Source organism: Podarcis bocagei (genome assembly GCF_964188305.1).
Source record: "Podarcis bocagei genome assembly, chromosome: Z".
Taxonomy (NCBI): Eukaryota; Metazoa; Chordata; class Lepidosauria; order Squamata; family Lacertidae; genus Podarcis; species Podarcis bocagei.
The window spans coordinates 16,810,145-16,831,935 of NC_138140.1; the positions used below are offsets into that span (position 1 = coordinate 16,810,145).

General features: G+C 48.0%; 1 long non-coding RNA gene across 2 annotated transcripts; it reads left to right on the forward strand.

The window, feature by feature from the left end:
• Positions 1 to 92: 92 nt before the first annotated feature.
• On the forward strand, positions 93 to 21,756 carry LOC308578921. 2 transcript variants are annotated; one of them, XR_014004213.1, is made up of 3 exons: positions 93 to 3,863; positions 21,020 to 21,087; positions 21,479 to 21,756. It is a non-coding gene; the product is annotated as an uncharacterized lncRNA (long non-coding RNA). The 2 variants fall into 2 exon arrangements; XR_014004214.1 differs by having other exon boundaries at positions 94 to 3,863; positions 21,020 to 21,348.
• Positions 21,757 to 21,791: the final 35 nt, after the last annotated feature.

Consider the following 21,791-nt stretch of genomic DNA (forward strand, 5'->3'; position numbering starts at 1 on the left):
AAGCATTCAGGAGAATCAAAATTAGTTGTGACAGCTGAAATTCTGTACTCATCTAAGGACATTTTGACAGGGTACTTAAAAAAAATACACATAAGAAGAAAAGAGGAAAGTGGTTCGGCGTAGCACTAGGGGGTGAGGGGGATGTGGGGGGATTCAAAGTGATACAAGACGCATAATTCGAACCTCCTTGGATTGCAAAGCTCCTTTTACCTAAGGGGCCTGCTGCCTTATTTTTATCCAAATGGCTCAATTACCTCAAAGCCCCACAGAGAAAATTATGGATGCTGGCCTTTATTTTCTCTCGCTCTTCCTTCCTTCATTTCTCTCTCTCTCTCTCTCTCTCTCTCTCTCATCTCAACAACTGTAGATATTTTGTTTTCTTTACATTCTCTTTTGTTTTGGGGTGTTTGGTTCCCCCCCATCCCCTCATGGTTATCAGGGAGGAGGGTGTGTGTGCGCACACACACACACCTTAAATGTGTTCTCATATAAAGGTTTAAGAAATTTCAAGAAATTACGAAAATTTGGAGGCGAGTGGTGGTGGGGCGGGCAATGAGTTGTGGAAATAAAATGAAACAAATAAATAACGTGAAGGCCAATCTTTCTCAGGTAAATATTCCCACTGCGCCTTCTCACCCCCCCCCCACATCCCCTCTCTCAAATTCACTCACTCTTTTTGCACAGTCACCCCACCTCTCATTTTCATTTTCCCCACCTCTCTTTTCACTGCCCCCCTTTCCCCACCATTCCATTTTCTCTTCTTTCGTACACCTCTTAAAGCTGCCGTAATAGTAGCCTGTTTGGCACTTCACTCAGCCTCAATGAGAAAATATCCCCTCTCCCCATCGACGGCTTCGTTATTTCCAAACCCTGCAATAGCTCCTTTGCAAAAGGGCCACGGGGAGTAGCCATTTTTCGGCATTTTCCTTTGCCTCATGTTTGTCATCCTTCGAATTACCACTCCGGGGGGTTCTGCTCGGACCAACACTGGGCCTCGCTATTCACGCCTCTCCTGCTCCTTGAGATCATGCAGGGAGAAATTAGTTATTTATTTTGAGCGCCCGCTGCAACTCGTTTTATCTTCAGAAGTGTTTGTTTTGATTACTGGCAGGGGGAGGGGAGCAAAAAGAACGAGGCTCAGCAGGGAACAGCTTTGGAAACGCTGAGCTGTGGCGGCCTCACGGCCCCTCCACACCCAGCAGGGAGTGCTAGAGAGAAGTGTGCAGTGGATATGTAGTGTGTGTTTGTATATATAACAGACAGACAGACAGATATGGTTGCATATGGGGGTGAAGAATGTTAGCAGAATGAGTGCAATGAAGCAGACGGAGTCCAGAGAAAGAGAAAAGTGATATTACTTCACTGATGTAAAAAGGAGGATAGCTGCAGTAGTTTTTCACAAGGGGAGTCATTCCATTCAGGGCCAGCCCACCCATGAGGCCAGGTGAGACAACAGCCTCAGGCAGCAGGATCTACCAGAACGGCAGATCCCAATGTCAGTCTTCCTTCCCCAGTTGTTCCTGATGTAGATCTTTCCTCACCTTATCCCCTGGTAGGAAGTGGTGGGACCATTTCGGGTTCCACCTCAGGTGCCCAAATGTCTTGGGCTGGCCCTGGTTGCAGTTTTTGTGTCCACTTTGTCCTCACATCCAAACTTAGCAGGTGGTAAGTGCAAGGAATAGGGCTGGGCCATAGGCAGGAATACCTGAATCCATACCTAGGAGGTACCAAGGTATTCTGAGCAACTTGGGCAGATGAAAACCAGGAGCCTGAAATCTGGCAAGCACAACATTTATCTCTGCTTATCTGCCAGAGGCAAGAGGAAGGACACAGTCTTGCTGTATATACCAAGCCTGGATAATTCCAGAGGACTTTGTACCATCTGCTAAGTCAGTGCTAAGGAAACTGGCCCTCCAGATGTGGATGGACTCCAATTTCCATTAGCTTCAGCCAGCATAGCTGATGATCAGGGATGCTGGCAGTTATAGTACAAAAACTTTGGAGGTCCACAAGTTCCCCATCCCTGGTTCAGAAGAGGAGGAGGAGACAGAGACAGGTGGTAATAGTGTCTATATTTAAGTTATTCTAAGAGACCAGAAGATAGATAGATTTTCAGACAGTTGGCATATATTCTGAATGGCCTCTCCGAATGGAGAGTTCTAATGAAGCAGCCTTCTCATTGACAATCAGGCCTGGGGACTTCAGGATTTTTTTAATTTCTGACACTGGCAGATGGACACTCCAACTGCAAACCTATAATCCTTTGATTTTTCTTGGTGTTCAATGTGTTTAACTCCTCCTTCCCTGAAAATGCAGGAAGCCCCTTGGAGTCAGAGAGTTATAAAGAGCGTATTAAAGGGTCAAGACCAAGAGATGAAATGCAGCTACTTCCTCCCTAGAGATGAAACTGGTACCAATATCTATTAACACACACTCTCTCTTTAAATCCATTTGAGCTTTGAGACAATGAGTGTTGTGGGTTGATTTGTTAAAATGCCACATTCTGCTTTGTTATTTTAACTGATCTCTATAGGTTCTGTATCAGGACAGCAGTAATTATTTTAAAGGGCGAGTGGAGAACCTCAGGTCTGGGGCCCCAAAACAACCCTCCAGGGCTTGCTATCTGGCCCTTGAAATTCTCCCTAGGCCACACCCTTCATCACCCTTCCTTTGCACCCTCCTCAATCGTTTTTCTCTACTGGGATATGTCCTTGAACTGTATCTTGCTTACTTTGACGGAGGATGGGAAGAGGTGTATGTGTTTAGAAACATCTAACTTGTTAAGGGATGTAATTAAAAAAATCAAAGCAGTTTGCAGCAATAAAACATAAAACTGCACAATAGGCCTAGCAAAATAGAAAAGTTTTCAGCGGGTGTTTAAAAGTTGATACAGAAGACACACACTGAATCCTACTGGCAGAGTATTCTGCAGGACTGAGCTGATGACCCGAAAGGCTCAGTTTCTTGTTAAATGAATGACCAACTACCTTCCTGCAGATGATCTCAGTGATTTCACTGGGATAGGAAGGTTTAGGCGTTAGCCACCATCAATCTGTTAGCCACCATCCATCCTCCACCCACCTCCAGACACACAGGACAATCACTGCCTCCACTGATTCCAATATAAAAAAAGGTAGAGCTGGGTATCACCCGCATGCTGGTTAGCACCCATCCCCAACTCCCTGATGATCTCTCCCAGCAGCTTCATATAGATGTTGAAAAGCATGCGGGAGAGGACAGAGCTCTGAGGTACCCCACAGGTGAGAGCCCAGGGCTCTGAACACTCATCCTCCAGCATTACTTTCTAGATATAGCCCAGGAGTAAGGAGCAGAACTACTGCATAACAATGCCCCTTGCTCCCAACTCCTCTAGAAGCTCCAGAAGGATACCATGATTAATGGTATCAAAAGCTGCTGCTAGATCCAGCAGAAAATTGTAAGTTCAACCTGATTGGTGGAAGGTACCAGTTTTACAGGTTGCCTTCATCGGTGGGAGAGATTATTATGTCTCACTGGTCAGTTGCTGCCCACCTTTAGCTGGACAGTGTCCAGTAAATAAAGTGTTGACCTGTCATAGTCCACTTGCTTCAGTGGGTGCTTGGAACTCAGAGTGTCACTAAACAAGTGGACTGAACTGATTCAGGCAAAAAAAGAAAGAAAGAAACTGTCTTGTGCCTAGATAGCTAGAATGTCAGGACCATTGCAGGTCAATGATTCACGGAAGATGGCCATCATCGACCATGAACTGAGAATGTTCATCATTGATGTTGCCACTCTACAGGAGACCAGACTCATTTCAAATGGCTGCCTCAGAGAAATATACTACACCTTTTTCTGGCAAGGAGAGCATCCAGAAGAACCACGTATTCACGGTGTATGCTTCACAATGAAGAACTCCCTTCTGTCTGTGATAAAGGGCTCAGAACATTTGTTTTCCCTCCACTTCTCAATTGCCTTCATTTTGGTTAACCTCTTGAGCATCCAAGACAGACGGATGTCAACAAGGACCAAAACTCAGGCATCGTTTGAAATTTTCACTTCTCTGAATTTTGCAGTGTGGTTTTCCTGCCAAATAATGTGTTTTTAAACATGTATATACTGGGGCAAAGTGCCCATAAAAATTAATCCCCCCTGCCATGAAAATAACATGAAAATGCTTTATTTTAGGGCAAATGGCTTTGGAAAAATATGTCTATTAGGGGAAATTGCAGCTTGTAAACCACTTAAAAGTTCTGTCGACGATCAAGCATTATATACATTATATACCGTACATTTTTTAAAAATTAAAATAAATCAATGAAATAGAAGGATGTGTAGGTTGGCAGAAATTTGCATTGAAAATGTTGAACAATGTTATTTATTATCTACTTATCTGTTGTATTTATAACCCACCTTTTTCTCGTAAGGAGCTCAGGGTGGCATACATAGCTGCCCTCTTCCTCATTTAACCCCATGGGGCAGGTTAGGTTGAGAGGCATTGAATGGCCCAAGCAAGCTACATGGGCTAGTGGTGATTTGAACCCTAGTCTGACACTCTAACCACTTCATGTGGACCTTTCATAAAAAGAAAAAGAAAATACAAGTTGATGTAGAAATGCTGAAAACCAAATTTAAAATTGGAAAAATGAGAAATTAAATTGAAAACTTCACCTCAGTGTGCCATTGCTTAGAATTGCAAGAGGGAAGAGTGCAGGGTCTGCTTGTGAGACTTCTATTAGGCCATTCAGCTGGTCATTGTGCAAACAGTATGCTGGGCTGGTCAGGGCCCCTTTGGCCTGATCTCGCACATTCTTATGTTCTTAACAAGTTTTTATTTTTAAAAAGCTTGCTTCACAATCACATTCCACAAATGAAATCAGAAAACAAGTCGACGCATGATATGTCTCACTCACATCTTGTTAACATATTGTTGAAATTTAAACGGGTCTGAATTTTCCATTCCAGCTCTCATTCAAAACCCTCCCTCGCAGAGCCCATTGCATTGGGGTTTGAGCCTCCTGCAACCAAAGATACAAGCTCTGCCTCTACTGTAGGCTGACACAGGCCTCTATGGGGCAAAACCAGCTGCTTTGACATTACTGAGGCTTTCTACTCAGAGAGGGAGAGGGAGAGCAAGAGGCCTCTCTGCCTTGCCATACTGCTTTTGCCTCAGGGCTTAAGCTAGGCGTGTCCATCATGATTTCTGCAAAGCTATCTTTGTAAAAGTTAATGTCATGAGTCTCTGCTCCCCTGTTTCCTTATCCTAGGCCATCTGCTGCATTATTAAAACACTCCCCCCCCCCCCGCAACCTTAGAGAGCTCAACTCACCACACAGGATTTACTGCCACACCTTAAAAACCATGTTATTAGTGCTATGTAGCTTAGGGGTCAACATGTCACAGTAGACCTTCATTGATTTGGTTTATTATTTTCTTTTTCTTTTTTAAAGAAACCCTTTCCCCACGGCTAAAGCACTTTGCCTCTCAGAGTGGTCTCAGGCTTCACGGGCCTCTTTCCCCTACCTTCCATCGACTGACCTGAGCTTCTCTGAGGGGATGGAGGCGAGAGGGAGGGAAACCTCAATCCAACGCTGAAGGCCATCAAGTGTTTCTGAAAACATGGCTGGCGGGGTAAAAAACCAGCTGGGTGGTTGAACTCTTGACCCTTGAGGAAAGATGTAACGTGTCTCCCTAGTTTATTTTAATCAATACCTCTATAAAATAAAGCCGCATGAGGCTGGCTTTTGAGGGCTCTCTCTGAAATCCCAGGACACCTTCTGCTTGTTTGCAAAATCAGAAACTGCCATTTCTGGCTTTTGGTTTAGTGTTGAGCAGAATGGCAGATGGCCCACATGGCCTTGGGGTGGGGAAAGGTCAGTGGACCTTGTAAGAATCTTCCAGCGGTCCTCAGATGAGATCTTCACAACCTTCCTCAGTGGGGAAAACAGAAGCTCACTGTTAAAATGGTCGCTTGGGACTAGGAAGGACCCCATAATCAGGACCCCATCCACAAGAGCTTGTATAGGCTACCAAGTCAGGTACAAGGTTCTTGTATTAACAGGTACAAGCCCCTTAACAACTTGGTTCCAGGATACCTCAGGGACCACCTGACCCCTTATGTCCCTGCCCAAGCCCTGAGGACTTCTGGGGAGCCACTGTTAGTGGCCCCCTGTGACACAGACGGCTTTGTTTTCCCTCCACTGTTAGAGGCAGCAAGCCTCTAAATACCATTTTCTGGGAATCACAAGTGGGGAGGAGAGTGCTGTTGCACTTAATTCCAGTTTGCAGGCTTCCCATTGAAGCATCTGATCGGCTACTGCGAGAACCAGATATTGGGCTGGAAGGACCACTGGCCTGATCCAGCAGTGTTCTTATGTTCTACCTCTATTGTTGGGGATAATTTTTACCTCTGAATACCAGTTGCTGGGATTAGCAAATGGGGAGGAGAGTGCTGTTGCACTCAGGTCCTTCATGCAGGCTTCCCAGAGGCAACAGGATGCTCAGATAGATGGGTCTTTTGCCTGATCCAGCAGCCAGGCACTTCTTTATGTTCTGCCTCCATCATAGGAGACAGTAATGCTTCTGAATACCAGTTGCTAAGAATTGCAAGTGGGGAGAACACCATTCCACTCATGTCCTACTTTTAAGCTTCCTGTTGGGGCATCTGGTTGCCACTGTGAGAACAGGATGCTAGTCTAGATGGGTCACTGGCCTGATCAAGCAGGGCCCTTCTTCTATTCTTATGGAGACAAGACAGATATAAATATTAATACTGGGCTGAATGAAGCAGCAAGCCCTGAGAAGTGTGTGTGTGGTGTGGCAGGAATACGTTGTAGTTGAGGCTGTGTGTACCACACTGCCAGGCCTGTGCCCTCTAAGCCAACCTACTGACCTCAGGTGTGGAAGAGAGCAGTGTTATAATAACACTCAGCCAGCATACCCTCCAACATTTCTCCCATGAAAATAGGGATGTCCCTTTCCATAATGATAACTTTACTATTTATACCCCACACATCTTACTGGGTTGCCCCAGCCACTCTGAGCTGCTTCCAACATATATAAAAGCACAATAAAATATTAAACATTTAAAAAAAACTTCCCTATACAGTGGTACCTTGCTTCTCGAACTTAATCTGTTCCGGGAGTCCGTTCGATTCCCAAAACCATTTGAAAACCAAGGTTCCAATTGGCTGCAGGAGCTTCCTGAACTCAAGTGGAAGCTGTGTCGGACGTTCGGCTTCCGAAAAATGTTCGCAAACTGCGACACTTACTTCCAGGTTTGTGGCATTCGGGAGCCGATTTGTTTGACAACTAAGCCATTTGAGAACGAAGGTACCACTGTACAGGATTGCCTTCAGAAGATGGATAACTCCATACCCTCCAACATTTCTCCCATGAAAATAGGAATGTCCTAAGGAAAACTGGGACAGTCCAGGATCGAATAAGAAACTGGGATGGCTTCTATAAATCAGGGACGTCCCTGGAAAATAGGAACACTTGGAAAGACTTCCGGGGTGGCGCCTCCAGTGATGGCGGACTCCCTCTGAACTGGAGGGACAAGCTCCGCACGAAACGGGTCTTTTCCGCTGCGGCGTAGCGGGGACCCTTCTGAAAATCACAGGCAGATGAAGCCTGTGACCGTGGGACTCGGCGGGCGCCTTTAGCGCCCCCCAACCCACTAAGGAACCCAGAAACGGGCTCCGAAGTGAAGAGGAGGAAGTGGCGCGGTGCTGTGAGTCAATTGCTTTTTCTGCGGAGCGGAGCCGCACAGCCGTTGCCGGAGAGCGCTGCCTTTTTCCTGGGACAATTTGGCATCGAAAATAACTAACCGTGAGTACTGGAACGCTAAATACCTGGATTTTAAACAAGAATTGGCGAAATAAAAGGAACTTGGACTCTAAAATTTACCCTAATTTGGTACTGAAACGGAAAGGGCTAAACAGGAAGTCAGCCTTCCGTTTTCTTGTAGTTATAACAAAGCAAAGACAACGTAAACTAGAGCCTTAAAAATCACTTTTAAAGGATCGTCTCTCATCATTCAAAATTGTGGGAACCCCCCTTCGGAAGCAGGAGAAGAAGGGGGACGTTTATTGAGTTGTTTAAACCTGTGGAAATAAAGTTAAAGTAAAGTAATTTTCCACTGTCCTGACCCTGGAGCGGGGTGTCAGATTTGACGATTGAAGCTCATTGACCAGAAACAAATGCTTTGACAGATAGTTAAAAGGAGGGAAATATTGTGATTCCATTGTTTCCTTTCGTCTTTTAAAAGAACAAATATGGACAAAATATCTTAAAGAAGAAACTCTGTTGCTATTGTTTCCAAGGAAAAGAACAATCAGAAGTTTTCCCCCCTAGAGGGGAACTATGAAATTGTAACTAAATCCTGGGAACTTGCGGTTGTTACTGATTACAACTGTGGGAAAGAATTCTGTGACCTTGCAGGACAATGCCTTCAGAAGCACTGTTGGGTGCTTTCTGTAAAATAAACGCCCTATTGGATCAGTTAAGTCAGAAGATGGTTTTTATGACTAATGCTGCTAGAACCTTTGATCAGGTAGTGGAAAAGTATATGGAGCCCATTCAGGAACTAAAACAGGAGCGTGCCATGACAGAACAACAGAAAGAAGAGGATTTTGCTGAATCTGGGACGCCAGGGATGGAGGGACTTTTGGCCCAGCAGGAAAATGAGCCTTTGCATCTGATAAATGAACTTGGAAAAAACCAGATTTGGAAAGATAAAGTTTGGATTGAACTGGAAATGGGGGATTGGACTGACCCCTCTTTGCAGGGATGGTTGGACTTTCCGAGTCTGATAATGGGCCATCAGAGGTTTGGAGCTGTTGGGACTTTCAATTTTGGAGGGAATTTGAAATATGTTTTTAAACATCACATGGAGCTTAGTCTGGACTGTGAGAAAAGGGCTGATTTGCTGAAAAAGGTCAAAAACACTATTAAGCTGGAGTTCCCGCGAGTGAAAGGAAAATATGAAGAAGAGCTGCGGAAGGGACATGGAAGAGATTTGAAGGCCTCGGATATAAGAGCACCAGGTTAATGTGCCAGACTAATGGGACAAAAAAAGACTGACAATCCCGGGACCGGGGGGAGGGGACGCTGGAAGAAGATTGGATTGCTTTTATTTTATTGTATCTTTTTTATATTATTACTACTAGAAATGTTTTATGATTTTTGGGGAAATGTTGAGATGAAATTACTTGGCTCTTGTAAAAATGTATAAAGAATTTGGCAAAAAGGTAATGGTTATGAGAAGTTGGTAAAAAAGATTTAAGTTTTAAGCTCTAAGGTCGTTTTTATAAGACAAGATGATAATAGAGTAAGGTAACATAATGATAAAATATTATGAATTATGGAAAGGATTTGCTGGGACAATTATTAATTAAGATACAAGAGATGGGAGGTGGAGGAGGTCATGGAAAGAAGGTAACGGAAAATGGAGAATTTGAAAGCGATGGTTTTATTTTTTATTTTTCTTTTTGTGTCTCTGTTTTTTTTCCTCTTTTTTGTAATGTTGTCTTTTTTCTGTGTAATTTTAAATTTTTTTGTGTTTCAATAATTTTTTTTTTTAAAGGAAAATAGGAACACTTGCAGGGTCTGAGCCAGTACCAGTCCTGTCAGCTCCTGTAACTGAAATGCCAGCCATCTTGTTTTTCACCTCTGGCCATGACAGGAGGAAGTGAGGAGGAAAGGAGACATCCCGGTAGCCGTTAACCATTGCTTAACAAAAGTGGACATTCATATGTCATGGGTGTGTTAACCAGGGAGGGAGGGGCCCCTCGTACCTCTCTGTCACAATTCATGGGGTGGTTTAGTACTCTCTGAATGGGAGATTGATATCCCATGATGCATAAGTGCCTGTAATATAATATATGTCAGAATGTGTACGTGGGGCATATGTGTGTGAGTGGGAGAAAAACTGAAAATATGCGGGGGGGGGGATTGTGGAAACAGTCTCCAGTTGCTCCCTAGATAATGGAATAGGGATACAGGGAATTATGAAATGACCTCACTTCCCATTTTGCCAACCACACCAGCTGGGGTTTCTCACATTGTCCAATCTGATGGGAGACTCTTCAAAGTGTGAGTGAATTTTCAAGACAAGACAATAGTTGAGGTACTGTGGGAATCGTGATGGGAAAAGTTAGGGTTGCCATATTCCCAAGGGGGGGGGGGGCTTTTGAGCTGCAAACTGGCGGGGAGGGGTTGCCCTGCCAGGCATAGTACTGGAAGAGCCCAGGGGGGGTTTTCCCGGCGCTGGATGCCAAGGGAGGTGGAGCCTCAGGCTTCCGGTGTGGGGAAGATCGGGTAGTGGAGGGTGCAGGTACGCTGGCTGCACGCGCATGTCTGTGCATGTGCCCAATGGGAGCGTCTCCTACACACCAGCTCCTGGCACACTCACAAACACCCACAACCTGTCAGCAGAGGAGGAAGAGGAGGAGGCTTGACCTGGCGAGACAGTTAGTGGGGGGGTTGTTGCCCCCTCCTACACACACACCTCTCCCTATAGCAAAGTGCAAGGAGTTCTATGTTATTGGTGGTGGTGGTGCACCAGGGGAGGCAGAGGCTGCTGGAAAGTTGCCCCCAGCCCTCCTGTAGTGTCCTCCCAGTCTTTACTGTTGGCTGCAAGGTCCGCTTGGAAACCTCTCCTTAGCAGGCACCAGAGAGATGATGAGCCAGCACTCACCTCACCAAGGTCGCGTCTGCGTGCTGGAGGAAGGGTTGCTGCTGCTGCTTCCCCCAGAAAAGAAAGCCACTGCAGTCATTTGAATCCTGCGCTGCTTTTGTTTTGAGAAACATGAAATTGGTTGAGTCTGTTTTTGGATTTTTAAAGCATTTAAAAAAAAATAATTTAAAAATAAATTCTTTTTTTGTCGTCCTACTTGCCATATGTCAGAGTTTTCCTGGACATTTTGCCAATTTGACAAAAATCCGCCCTGACGCCATTTTGTCAGTCCTATTCCCAGACAGTCCAATTTCTTGGACGTATGGCAGCCCTAGGAAATTTCTATCCAAACCAAATAGCAGTCAGTTTTGTCTTTTGTAGGGTTTGACACTGCCTTTCAGCCATGAGACAGACAACAATAATTTAAAACTGATTGAAGGTTAAATATCAAAGGGAACCACCAACTGACCAATAGTGCTTGCTTATTGGACTAGTGTTGTCCCAAGATTTTGTCCTCTTATTGTTCACCAGTTTTCTTCCTCTGCAAAAGAGGCTTCCATTTTCCTGCCTTTCCCCTCACTTGTGCATATGTAGCTCCTGGAAGAGTTACACTAAGATCATAGCCCCAATCTATATTGCAAGTCCAGGGGCTGGGTGCAGTGCTCTGGGCCTCTCTCTGTGGCCCTTTGAACTCTCTCTCTGACCACACCCAATTTATCCAGGCCACGCCCCTCACTGGCCCTGCTTTTGTACCTGAGTGTTTTTGCCTGGCTGAGGACTGCTTCTCAGTGGTGGGTGGGGCCAGAGGCAAAAGTGGGTGGAGCACAAAATGCCTTCAACACCCATCTCTTTCTATCGTCCATCCAATGCTTTTTTTTTTACTTTCCTGGATGGACGATAGAAAGAGACAAGTGTTGAAGGCACTTCTTGCTCCACCCACTTTTGCCTCTGGCCCCACCCACCACTGAGAAGCAGAAGACTGTCCAGAAAGAAATGTGTTCCTATCTTCTACTGGTTGCTTGAATATTAAACCCAAAATTAATTTCTATCCATTAGCTTAAAAATATGTTTCTTTTTTTCAGTTTATCTTCAAAGGACAGCTGCGGGGGGGGGGGGGCTTGCTTGAAAGAAAGACAACTGGAGATGCCAGATGGTACCTTTCCCTGGACTGAGCTCCTGATCCAGGAAATGCACATTCTGGGATGGAGGAAGGCTGTGTGGCTTTCTCCAGATGCAGCTGATAGGACTGTGCATCCAGTGAAAGGTTATGTTTTGTTTGGGAGACAGGGAAAGAAGAGCTTCTGAGCTGGAGCAGTCTATCTGAACTTGGGATTTCAGCAGCAAGACCTTTAGAAGGCTCACAGCTATTCTTTTCAGTGACCCCACCTGCTGCCTATCACTCCCCCAGCAGGGATCTAACTCAATATGGCCATTTCTGAACACATGCAGTTAACAGTTCTGGTAGAGATGAGCCTCTGAGTTTGAATTGGGTGGTGGGAGGGAGGGGAAGATGAAAGCCCTTAAAGAAATCTACAAGCCACAGTTGGAGGCAGTAATGAATACCAGTCGCTGGAAACCACAGGAGGGGGCACATTGCTGTTGTGCTTAGATCCTGATTTCAGGTCTCCCATTGGAGCAGGATGCTGGATGGGACCCCCTTTTGCCTGATCCAGCAGCCAGGCTCTTATGTTTTCCCTCCACTGTCAAAGATAGCATGAATGTCTCTGAACACCAGCTGCTGTGAATTGCAGGAGGGGAGAACACTGTTGCACTAATATCCTCCTTGCAGGCTTCTGCTAGGCTACTGGACTAGATGGGCCACTAGTCGAGACTACACCAGAGCTCTTCTTTAATCCATCTGTCCCCGTCCGCCCCCCCCCCCCACAGCTGTCACAAATCATCCTCTTTGCCCAAAAGAGCTGAGTTCCCTGTAATTCACAGTAGATGTGTATTTTGTCAAGTTGCTCCGATGGTTTGTTGATTTTCAGTAGAATTTTTTCTCTCTCTCGTGTGTGTGTGTGTGTGTGTGTGTGTGTGTGTGTGTGTGTGTGTATTCCCTGTTTCACAAACTCCCTTTTTGCTCCTTACTGGTGACTTTTGTCCTTGATGGGTTCAGCATCTGAATGAGACATTATTATATCACATAGAGGGAGCTATTAAGGAGAAAGTGGCGCCCATTCTCCCCTAGACAATGCCAGGTTTTGCTAATTCTCTCCTGTGTTATCCACATTTGGGTCCCATCTGGCTGGCACAGTTTGCTCCAGTCCCTCCCGCCATTATGTTACCGCTTGCCTGTTTGAATAATATTGCTTCCCCCTCCCCTTCTACGCTTTATCCACCTCTAGCCTTCCTCTCCCCTCCTCTCCCTTTTCTTCTTTCTTTTAATAGTCTCCCAAAGGCCAGAACCGAACTTGCTTAATAGAGTAATGTCAAATGTGTTCAAAACAGACCAATAAAAAAAAACCTAATGCATTTCCTGCTCTTTGTCTGTCAATCGCTCTAGTGCCTAACATTTTCCACTCTGAAAACCACTTAAAACACATCTACAACAATCCCTCACAAAACAGCCACTTGTTGGCTAATTGTAGGAACCTCCCTCCTCATTCCCCCCCACCTCTGCTGTTCCGCCTTTTCCTCGTCTTTTGCATTTGGAGGATCGATCCTGACCGGAGCACTGCAGAGCGCCTGTGGCTCTGAACCAGAGTGCCACAGCAATTCAGGGGGGTCTGTGCAGAGCTCAGCACCTGAACAGATCTGGCCTTTTCCTTTCAACCCCTGGCAAGAGGAGAGGCCACATGCATTCGGGGCCTTCCGTTCCGACGCTACTGAGTCACTCTGGTGACCTTGAGCATGTTGCTTAAATGCGAAATTGTGTTTTTAGGTTGGCTGCCTGCTTTATATTCGTTTTGCTTTTTTATTTATTTAAAAAAAAGGTTTGTGGGGAGAGAGGGAGGGGGAAAGTATTTAAGTGTTTCAAGTAGCCTTCCTGCAGGGCTTCATTATAAAAAAGAAAGAAAAGAAAAGAAAAGACAGAGAGCATTTTCTATAAAGAGATGACATCCGATTGGCGGCTGCCATTGGAGAGTTATAGAACTACTGCTTAAGCAATGGAATAAGGGGCAAGGGAGGAGGGTAAACCTCAAGACTATGGGGCAAATGCAGCCCACCAGGCCTCAGCCCTGGGAACTCTCCCCAGGGACAAACCTCTTTCCCCCAAGCCACACTCCTCACTGGCCCTGTTTCACCCTTCAAATACTGTGGTACCTCGGGTTAAGAACTTAATTCGTTCCAGAGGTCCATTCTTAACCTAAAACTGTTCTTAACCTGAAGCACCACTTTAGCTAATGGGGCCTCTCACTGCCGCTGTGCAGCCACTGCACAATTTCTGTTCTCATCCTGAAGCAAAGTTCCTAATACAAAGTACTATTTCTGGGTTAGCGGCGTCTGTAACCTGAAGCGTCTCTAACCCGAGGTACCACTGTATATTTATCCTTAACACTGCCTCTAGCTTGTTTGGATGGGGAGCCCAGAGAGCAGCATGTGAATTTGTCTTCCCTACTTCCCTGCTTCCACATTCCTTATTCCACCCACTTTTGCCTCTAGCCCCACCCACCACTGGCACATGGTCTCAGAAGGTTTCCTAAAGGGGAATGGAGCCCTTGGACACGATCCCTGATTTAAAACAGAAGGACCCCAGGCTATTCAAAGTTGGCGCGTTGGGTATTGTTTACATCAAGGGTGGACAATCGGTTGATATCTAGATGTTTTGCAAAGCTATTTCTCATAATATAATTCATTTTTGTATGTTTGTTTCACTATGCATTTTCATGCACACACTACCCTGGTATATGCATTTATTTACATTACTTGGTTGGAGAGTGGCATTGCAAAATTTGGAGAACTGCACTTTTCAAAGGATAGCAATGTTTCTGTTCACATTCTTTTGGAAAATGTGTATTGGTTAGGCTTGACTTTAAACTGAATCAAATTCCTCCCCTTTCCCTTGCCTGGAAGGATCCATGTTTCCATGAGCTTATTAAGAGGGAGGACAATGATTCCTGTCCCTCTCTTCTGAACTGGCTTAGTCACAATGCGAGAATTGGCAAGCAGGCAATGCAGAGTGAGAGTGAGAAGCATTGTTTTTGCTCTGAATGGTTATTAAAACAGAAGAGGAAATGATGGTGTGTCCAGCCAGTTAGATGTGCTAGGAAAAAATACTTTGCTCCTGTTCTTGGGGGCCACAAACATGGAGACTTAGCTTTTTGCAGTCTGTAGTTAGATATTGCTATTTATATGGAGTACAGGCAGCCCCTCGTTTATCCAGGGGTTACGTTCCGAGGCACCATGCATGTTGGTGAAATCAGGTATAATGGAAACCCACTGAAAAAGCCTGTGTACAACCTGTTATGCCCCTGCCTCAGCTCCACCCTTTTAGTGATGTTTCAGGGACATCTTTATGATGTTTCCGGGTCACTTCTGGGTTTGTTGCACATACACAGTCACACACTTATTGAACGTGCATAAATGGGCAGTTTATAAAGTAACCTAAGCAGGAAGGACAATGCCTCCAAAGGGTTTACAATCTAAATGCTAAGCCAGAGACAGAAAGGTTAAAAGCAACCCAAGACAAATTGAAGCAATGCAGTTAAGCATAGCAATACGTACAGAAGTGATTTAGTGGTTCTTGGTTTCCAAACCATGCCACACAATTAGCTGGGGAAACCAAACAACAGACTTGTAAGGTAGATCAGTGTTAACTGTCCTCACATTGCAAATGGACATACATTCAGGTTGAGAATGGCTTGCTTAAGACCACCTAGTGAACTTAAAAAGGAAGGGCTTGTAAGTTAACTCACAAAGAATCACAGGAAGAATTTGGGGAAGGGCTGTAGCTCAGTGGTAGATCCTGACATGCAGAAAGTCCCAGGTTCAATCCCCAACATCTTAAAGTAGGGCTGTGTTATGTAGTGTAGTTTCACCCTGGGCCAACAGGGGGATACTGTATATAGTTTTCACTCAGGTCTGTAGATAGTTTTCACTCAGGTCCGCGGCAGTTAGTTTAGGCGGGAACTCTGAGCTGTTGTGGTTACAATGTTGACAGCCGGCTGCCTATAAATACAGGCCGGCTGAGCTGTTCACAGTCAGTTCTATTCCAGCTTGTCTTAATAAAGAGCTACTTGAAGAAATCGCTGTGCCGGCTGCTATGTCAACCCACTACTTAATACTGGCGACGAGGATGGGATGGATGGACATCAGAGCACAGCCAGATGCGGCCAGCCTCTGAACTGAGCTGAATCACAGAGCGAAATCACTGAGCGAAATCACTGAGCGAAATCACTGGGCAGAACCAATTCAGAGCTGACTGTTCTGGCTAGAGCACTGTGTTCCATCCATCGCCCTTCACGCCGGCATCGGAATCATGGCTTCACTTGTGCCTCTACCGCCGTTTGCGCCAGCCTCTGAGTCATGGGACTCCTACCTCGCTCGGTTCGACTGCTACCTCCAAGCCAACGAGCTGACAGCAGTATCAGTGGATCGGAAGCGGGGCCTATTTCTCAGCCTCTGTGGGCCTGAGGTGTTTGAGACGGCCCGAGCATTGGTTGCGCCTGAAGCAGTCCAGGCAACACCATGGGACACGATCCAAGAGAAGCTCCGCAACCACTACGCACCAAAGCCGTCCAAGATTGCTGCCCGCCATGCATTCTACCACCGGAACCAGGCAGAGGGGGAGTCAATCAACAACTATGCCACCGCCCTGCGACAGGCTGCAATGCACTGTGAGTTCCGAGACTTAGACGATGCCCTGATGGATCGAATCGTCTGCGGAGTCCGGGACATCCATCTGCAACGGCGTCTCCTAGCCAAGCCAGACCTCACGCTACAGAAAGCCATTGAGGAGGCTGTGGCCTCAGAAGCTGCTGAACGCTCCGCCCAGGAGATCCGCAAGTCCAGCAGCCCGCGTCTTGCTAGGGGGCCAGTTCCGGTGCATCATGAAGAGGCCAGCAGTGATGAGGCATCCTCCAGTGAAGACGATGACGTGCACCAGACAAAGCGGGAGCGCCGGAAGCTCCAACAGAAGTCCAAGGGCCAACCGGAATGTGCTGGCTGCGGAGGCGACCATTCCCGTGCCAAGTGTCGATTCAGAGACGCCATCTGTAGGAGGTGTTCCAGAAGGGGCCACATCGCTAAGGTCTGCCGATCGGCTCCGTCTGACACCCCCCCTTCATCGACTCGCAAGTTCAAGTCTTCACTCCAGTCTGCCAAGGGAAGTTGTTTCGCTCTCACCAACTGCCGCTGCCCGTCTGGAACCACGATTGGCCAAACCGACTCGTCTACGCAACGCAAGCTGAACGTTACGGTGCTCATTGAAGGAGCTCCATGTGACATGGAGATCGACACCGGGTCTGCCCTGTCCGTCGTGTCATGGAGCACCATCAAAAGACTGGTACCCAGAGTATCCAAAAGGCAACTCGACTCTCACCGCGTACACCTGAGAGACTACCAGGGAAACGACATTCCCGTGGTAGGCGTTGGCCGGTTCCGGATCGCCTTCAAGGATTTTTCGGGCCTGCTCCGGTTGGTGGTGGTCAAAGGTCAGCGGCCAAGCCTCCTAGGGCTAGACTGGTTTGATGCCCTCGGCCTGGAAGTCACCGGCATCAACTGCATCTCTAACGCAGAGACTGAGGGTCTGGTCAAAGACTTTGCCGAGGTTTTTGACGGCACCTTGGGACAATATACTGGTACGCCCATCTCCTTTAGCCTTGATCCACAAGTCGCCCCCATCAAGCTTAAGCCACGCCGGGTTCCCTTTGCTCTCAAGGCTAAGGTGGACGAACAACTGGACAAACTGATCGCCCAAGGAGTTTTGGAGCCCGTTGACCACGCAAAGTGGGAAACCCCCATCGTCACGCCTGTCAAGCCAGATGGGTCGGTGAGAATCTGCGCTGACTACAAGTGCACAATCAACAAGGCACTTCAGCAGCACGCTTATCCGGTTCCTGTTGTCCAACACCTGCTGCATTCCCTGGGTGAGGGTAAGGTCTTCGCTAAGCTGGACCTTGCCCAAGCCTATCAACAACTGCCAGTCGATGATGCCACTGCTGAAGCCCAGACGATCGTCACCCACCGGGGGGCATTCCGTTGCCGCCGGTTGCAGTTCGGGGTGAGTGTGGCTCCTGGCATCTTCCAAAGCCTTATGGAGCGTCTCCTGCAAGGCCTTCCGGGCGTGGTACCATATTTTGATGACGTCATGGTGTCTGCAGAATCACACCAGCAGCTGTTCGAGCGCCTCCGTGCCGTGCTGACCAGGTTCCAGGAGGCCGGGCTCAAGGTAAAGAGGGAGAAGTGCCTGATTGCCGTTCCACAGGTAGAGTTCCTGGGCTATCTTATCAATGCCTCCGGCCTTCATCCAACCACATCCAAGATCCGCGCTATCCAGCAGGCCCCCACCCCGAAGGACAAAACGGAGTTGCAGGCATTCCTGGGGCTGCTGAACTTTTATAACATGTTCCTGCCCCACAAAGCCACAGTGGCTGAGCCTCTTCACCGACTCCTTAGCACTAAGACGCCTTGGGCCTGGGGTCATCGAGAGACGGCGGCCTTCAACGCGGTCAAGGCTCTCCTTTCTTCAGACAGTGTGCTGGTACAGTACAGTGAATCCAGACCGCTGGTCCTTGCCTGCGACGCCTCACCTTTTGGCATCGGTGCTGTCCTTAGTCACCGTTTTCCAGATGGAAGAGAAGCACCGCTCGCCTACTTTTCCAGGACACTATCTCCGGCAGAACGGAATTACAGCCAGCTCGACAAGGAGGCATTGGCACTTGTGGCTGGAGTGAAGAGGTTCCATGAATACCTCTATGGCAGGACTTTTGACCTCATCACTGACCACAAGCCACTCCTGGGCCTCCTCGCCGGTGATCGTCCAACTCCGCCGGTCCTCTCACCACGCATGCTGCGATGGACTGTTTTCCTGGCTGCCTACCACTACCAGCTCATCCATCGCCCGGGGAAATCGATGGGCCATGCCGACGCCCTCAGCCGTTGCCCTCTTCCAGCATTTGTGGAAGACCCGGCTCCAGCTTCATCGCTCCTTCTGATTGAGGATCTTCCGGCAGCGCCTGTATCGGCTGCCACTGTGGCCTCCGCATCTGCCCAGGATCGCACCATCAGCCGGGTGCTCAACTGGGTGTGGAGGGGGTGGCCACAAGGGCCTTTTGCATCGGAGCTCCAGCCCTTCGCAACCAGACAACATGAACTCTCAGCTCATCGCGGCTGTCTGCTGTGGGGAGACCGCGTCGTGATTCCCCAGGGACTCCGTCAGCGCGTCCTGGAGGCTCTGCACGTTGGCCACCCGGGAATTGTCAAAATGAAGGCGTTGGCTCGATGTTACGTCTGGTGGCCTAATATGGACGATGCCATCACTGCCTGGGTATCCGCCTGTCAAGCGTGCCAAGAGTCGAGGCCTGCACCACCAGCAGCTAAGGGACACACCTGGGAGACGCCAAAGACACCCTGGTCGAGGGTGCACATCGATCTGGCTGTCCCCTTTCACGGCCGGACCTTTATGGTAGTGGTGGACGCCTATTCCAAATGGCTGGAGGTCGCCCTGATGCCCTCCACCACTACCGAAGCTGTCATCCGGGTGCTGCGAGGCCTGTTTGCAACGCATGGGTGTCCTGATGTCCTTGTCTCTGACAACGGACCGCAGTTCACGTCAGGCACGTTTGAGCGGTATCTTTTGGGACTGGGCATCCGCCATGCCCTAACGGCACCTTTTCATCCATCCAGCAACGGGCAAGCGGAAAGAATGGTGCGCTCGACAAAAGAGGCACTGGCGCGCCTGGACCGGGGAGACTGGCATGAGCGGGTCGCCGAATACTTGTTCGTGCAGCACATCACTCCTCATGCGGCCACAGGGAGGAGTCCTGCTGAACTGCTTATGGGCCGCCGCCTCAGGTCACCGCTCGACCGGCTACACCCAGACTTTGCCGTGGCTGAACCCCCAGGCTGTGCCAACGCACCACGGTCATTTGTCCCAGGAAACCAGGTCTTTGCCCGGAACTATGTGGGGGACATTCCTTGGGTGCCAGCCACAGTAGTGGGAGTCACTGGACCTCGCTCGTACCAGGTGGCACTCGAAGACGGACGTTTGTGGCGACGGCACATAGACCAGCTTAGGCGCAGGGTTGGCGACTTAGACACTACCGAGGTGCCCCCAACTGCGCTTGCGGCTCCAGAAGAGACACGTACAGATGGCGAGGCCCCACCTACACCTCCCTCGCAAACTGCCAGCGTGGAGCCGAACCAAGCCGTCTCAGAACAGACTCAGACCACTCCACTTGCGGAGGCTCCACCCACAGCAGCGGATCCAGGGGAGTTGGTTCCAACGCCACCTAGGGTCGCACCACAGCCTCAGCGAGAACTGTGTGGCCCTCTGGACTTGGCTACCAGTCCCCGGCGGTCTGGCAGAGTTTCCAAGCGCCCAACTCATTTAAAGGACTACGTTGTTGGACAGGTATCACTGTTGGTCTAAGTATGGGAAATGTAACCGATATGCTTTTGTGCCTAATTGAACCATTACGCGTAGTGCTGTATATAAGGAAACCATTACGATTGTAACTAACGCCTTATCTCGGTGGGGAGGGGTGTTATGTAGTGTAGTTTCACCCTGGGCCAACAGGGGGATACTGTATATAGTTTTCACTCAGGTCTGTAGATAGTTTTCACTCAGGTCCGCGGCAGTTAGTTTAGGCGGGAACTCTGAGCTGTTGTGGTTACAATGTTGACAGCCGGCTGCCTATAAATACAGGCCGGCTGAGCTGTTCACAGTCAGTTCTATTCCAGCTTGTCTTAATAAAGAGCTACTTGAAGAAATCGCTGTGCCGGCTGCTATGTCAACCCACTACTTAATAGGCTGGAAGACTTCTCTGCCTGAAATCCTGGAGATATATAATGCCACTTCCAATGGCCTATGAGGACTAGAATCTTTAGTTTTAGATGGACGACAGTAATTCAATGACAGAACACATGTTTTGGACCAAGGGTTTGGCTCAGTACAAGGTCACTTCCTCTGTTCCTAGCAAGGGTCGTAGCTCTGTAGTACAGCATCTGCTTTCTATACAGAAGATCCTAGGTTCAATGCTCAGTGACATGCCTAGGTAGGGCTGATAGAGACCCCTGCCTTAAACCCTGGAAAGCTGATGCCAGACAGTGTAGACAATACTGAGACAAATGAACCGCTCAGTAGAAGACGACTTCATATGAAGATTTGGAATGGCTGGTCCTGTTCATCTCTCTCTCTCTCTCTCTCTCTCTCCCTCTCTCTCTCTCTCTCTCTCTCTCTCCCTCTCCTCACTTTTGCAGGTTGTCTCATGACCCAGAAAGGCTGTCGGGCCAACAGCAGCAGAGGGGCAGATAATGTCAGCGTCTAAGTGAGCATCTCACATAACCAAAGAGGTCACCCTGGTGACCTCCTCCCCCCCCCTTTTCTACAGAGAGGAAAAAGTCAAGAGAAAAAGCCAATATCTTCTGTTACGAGGGTCCAACAAAACATACCTGTCTTTTTGGATGGCCACATTCTCAGTTTGGATGATGGGGAAACAGGGAGGGGTGTTCAGGCAGAAAGGAGACCCCACAAAGGGCCAACTGACCACTGCTATTGAGTGACCAGATGGGTGTCCTGAGTTCCTTGTGTGAGTCCCTTGTCTTTTCCTTTTACGGCGGTGAGGCTTTGAGGCCTAGACCCCTCGGGGCAGCCTTTTGTAATTGCCATGCTTATCTGCCCTCCCTGGTTTTGTGATCCCGCCTGTCCTTCTCCCTCAGGTGGTTCCCATGATGGCGTGGACCGTCAAGGAGGAATAAAGCTCCCTTTCAGCAATTGCTGGTGAAGGCTTTGGGAAACTCCCGGGGAGAGATGCAAGGCAGATCCTTGTGAAATGCAGAGACAAAGCCACCTTGTTTCAAGAAGTTTACAAAGGGAGCCCATCTCCTCCTGGGAAGTTTTCATCCAAAGGCTCTCGACCTCAGCACAAAGGGAGTCTTCTCGGCCAAGCTGGGTGTATATATTTAATAAACCTACTAGCAGCAGGCAAGGGGCCACAGATGATTCTTGGAGATGCTGTATGTGTTTTTGTCT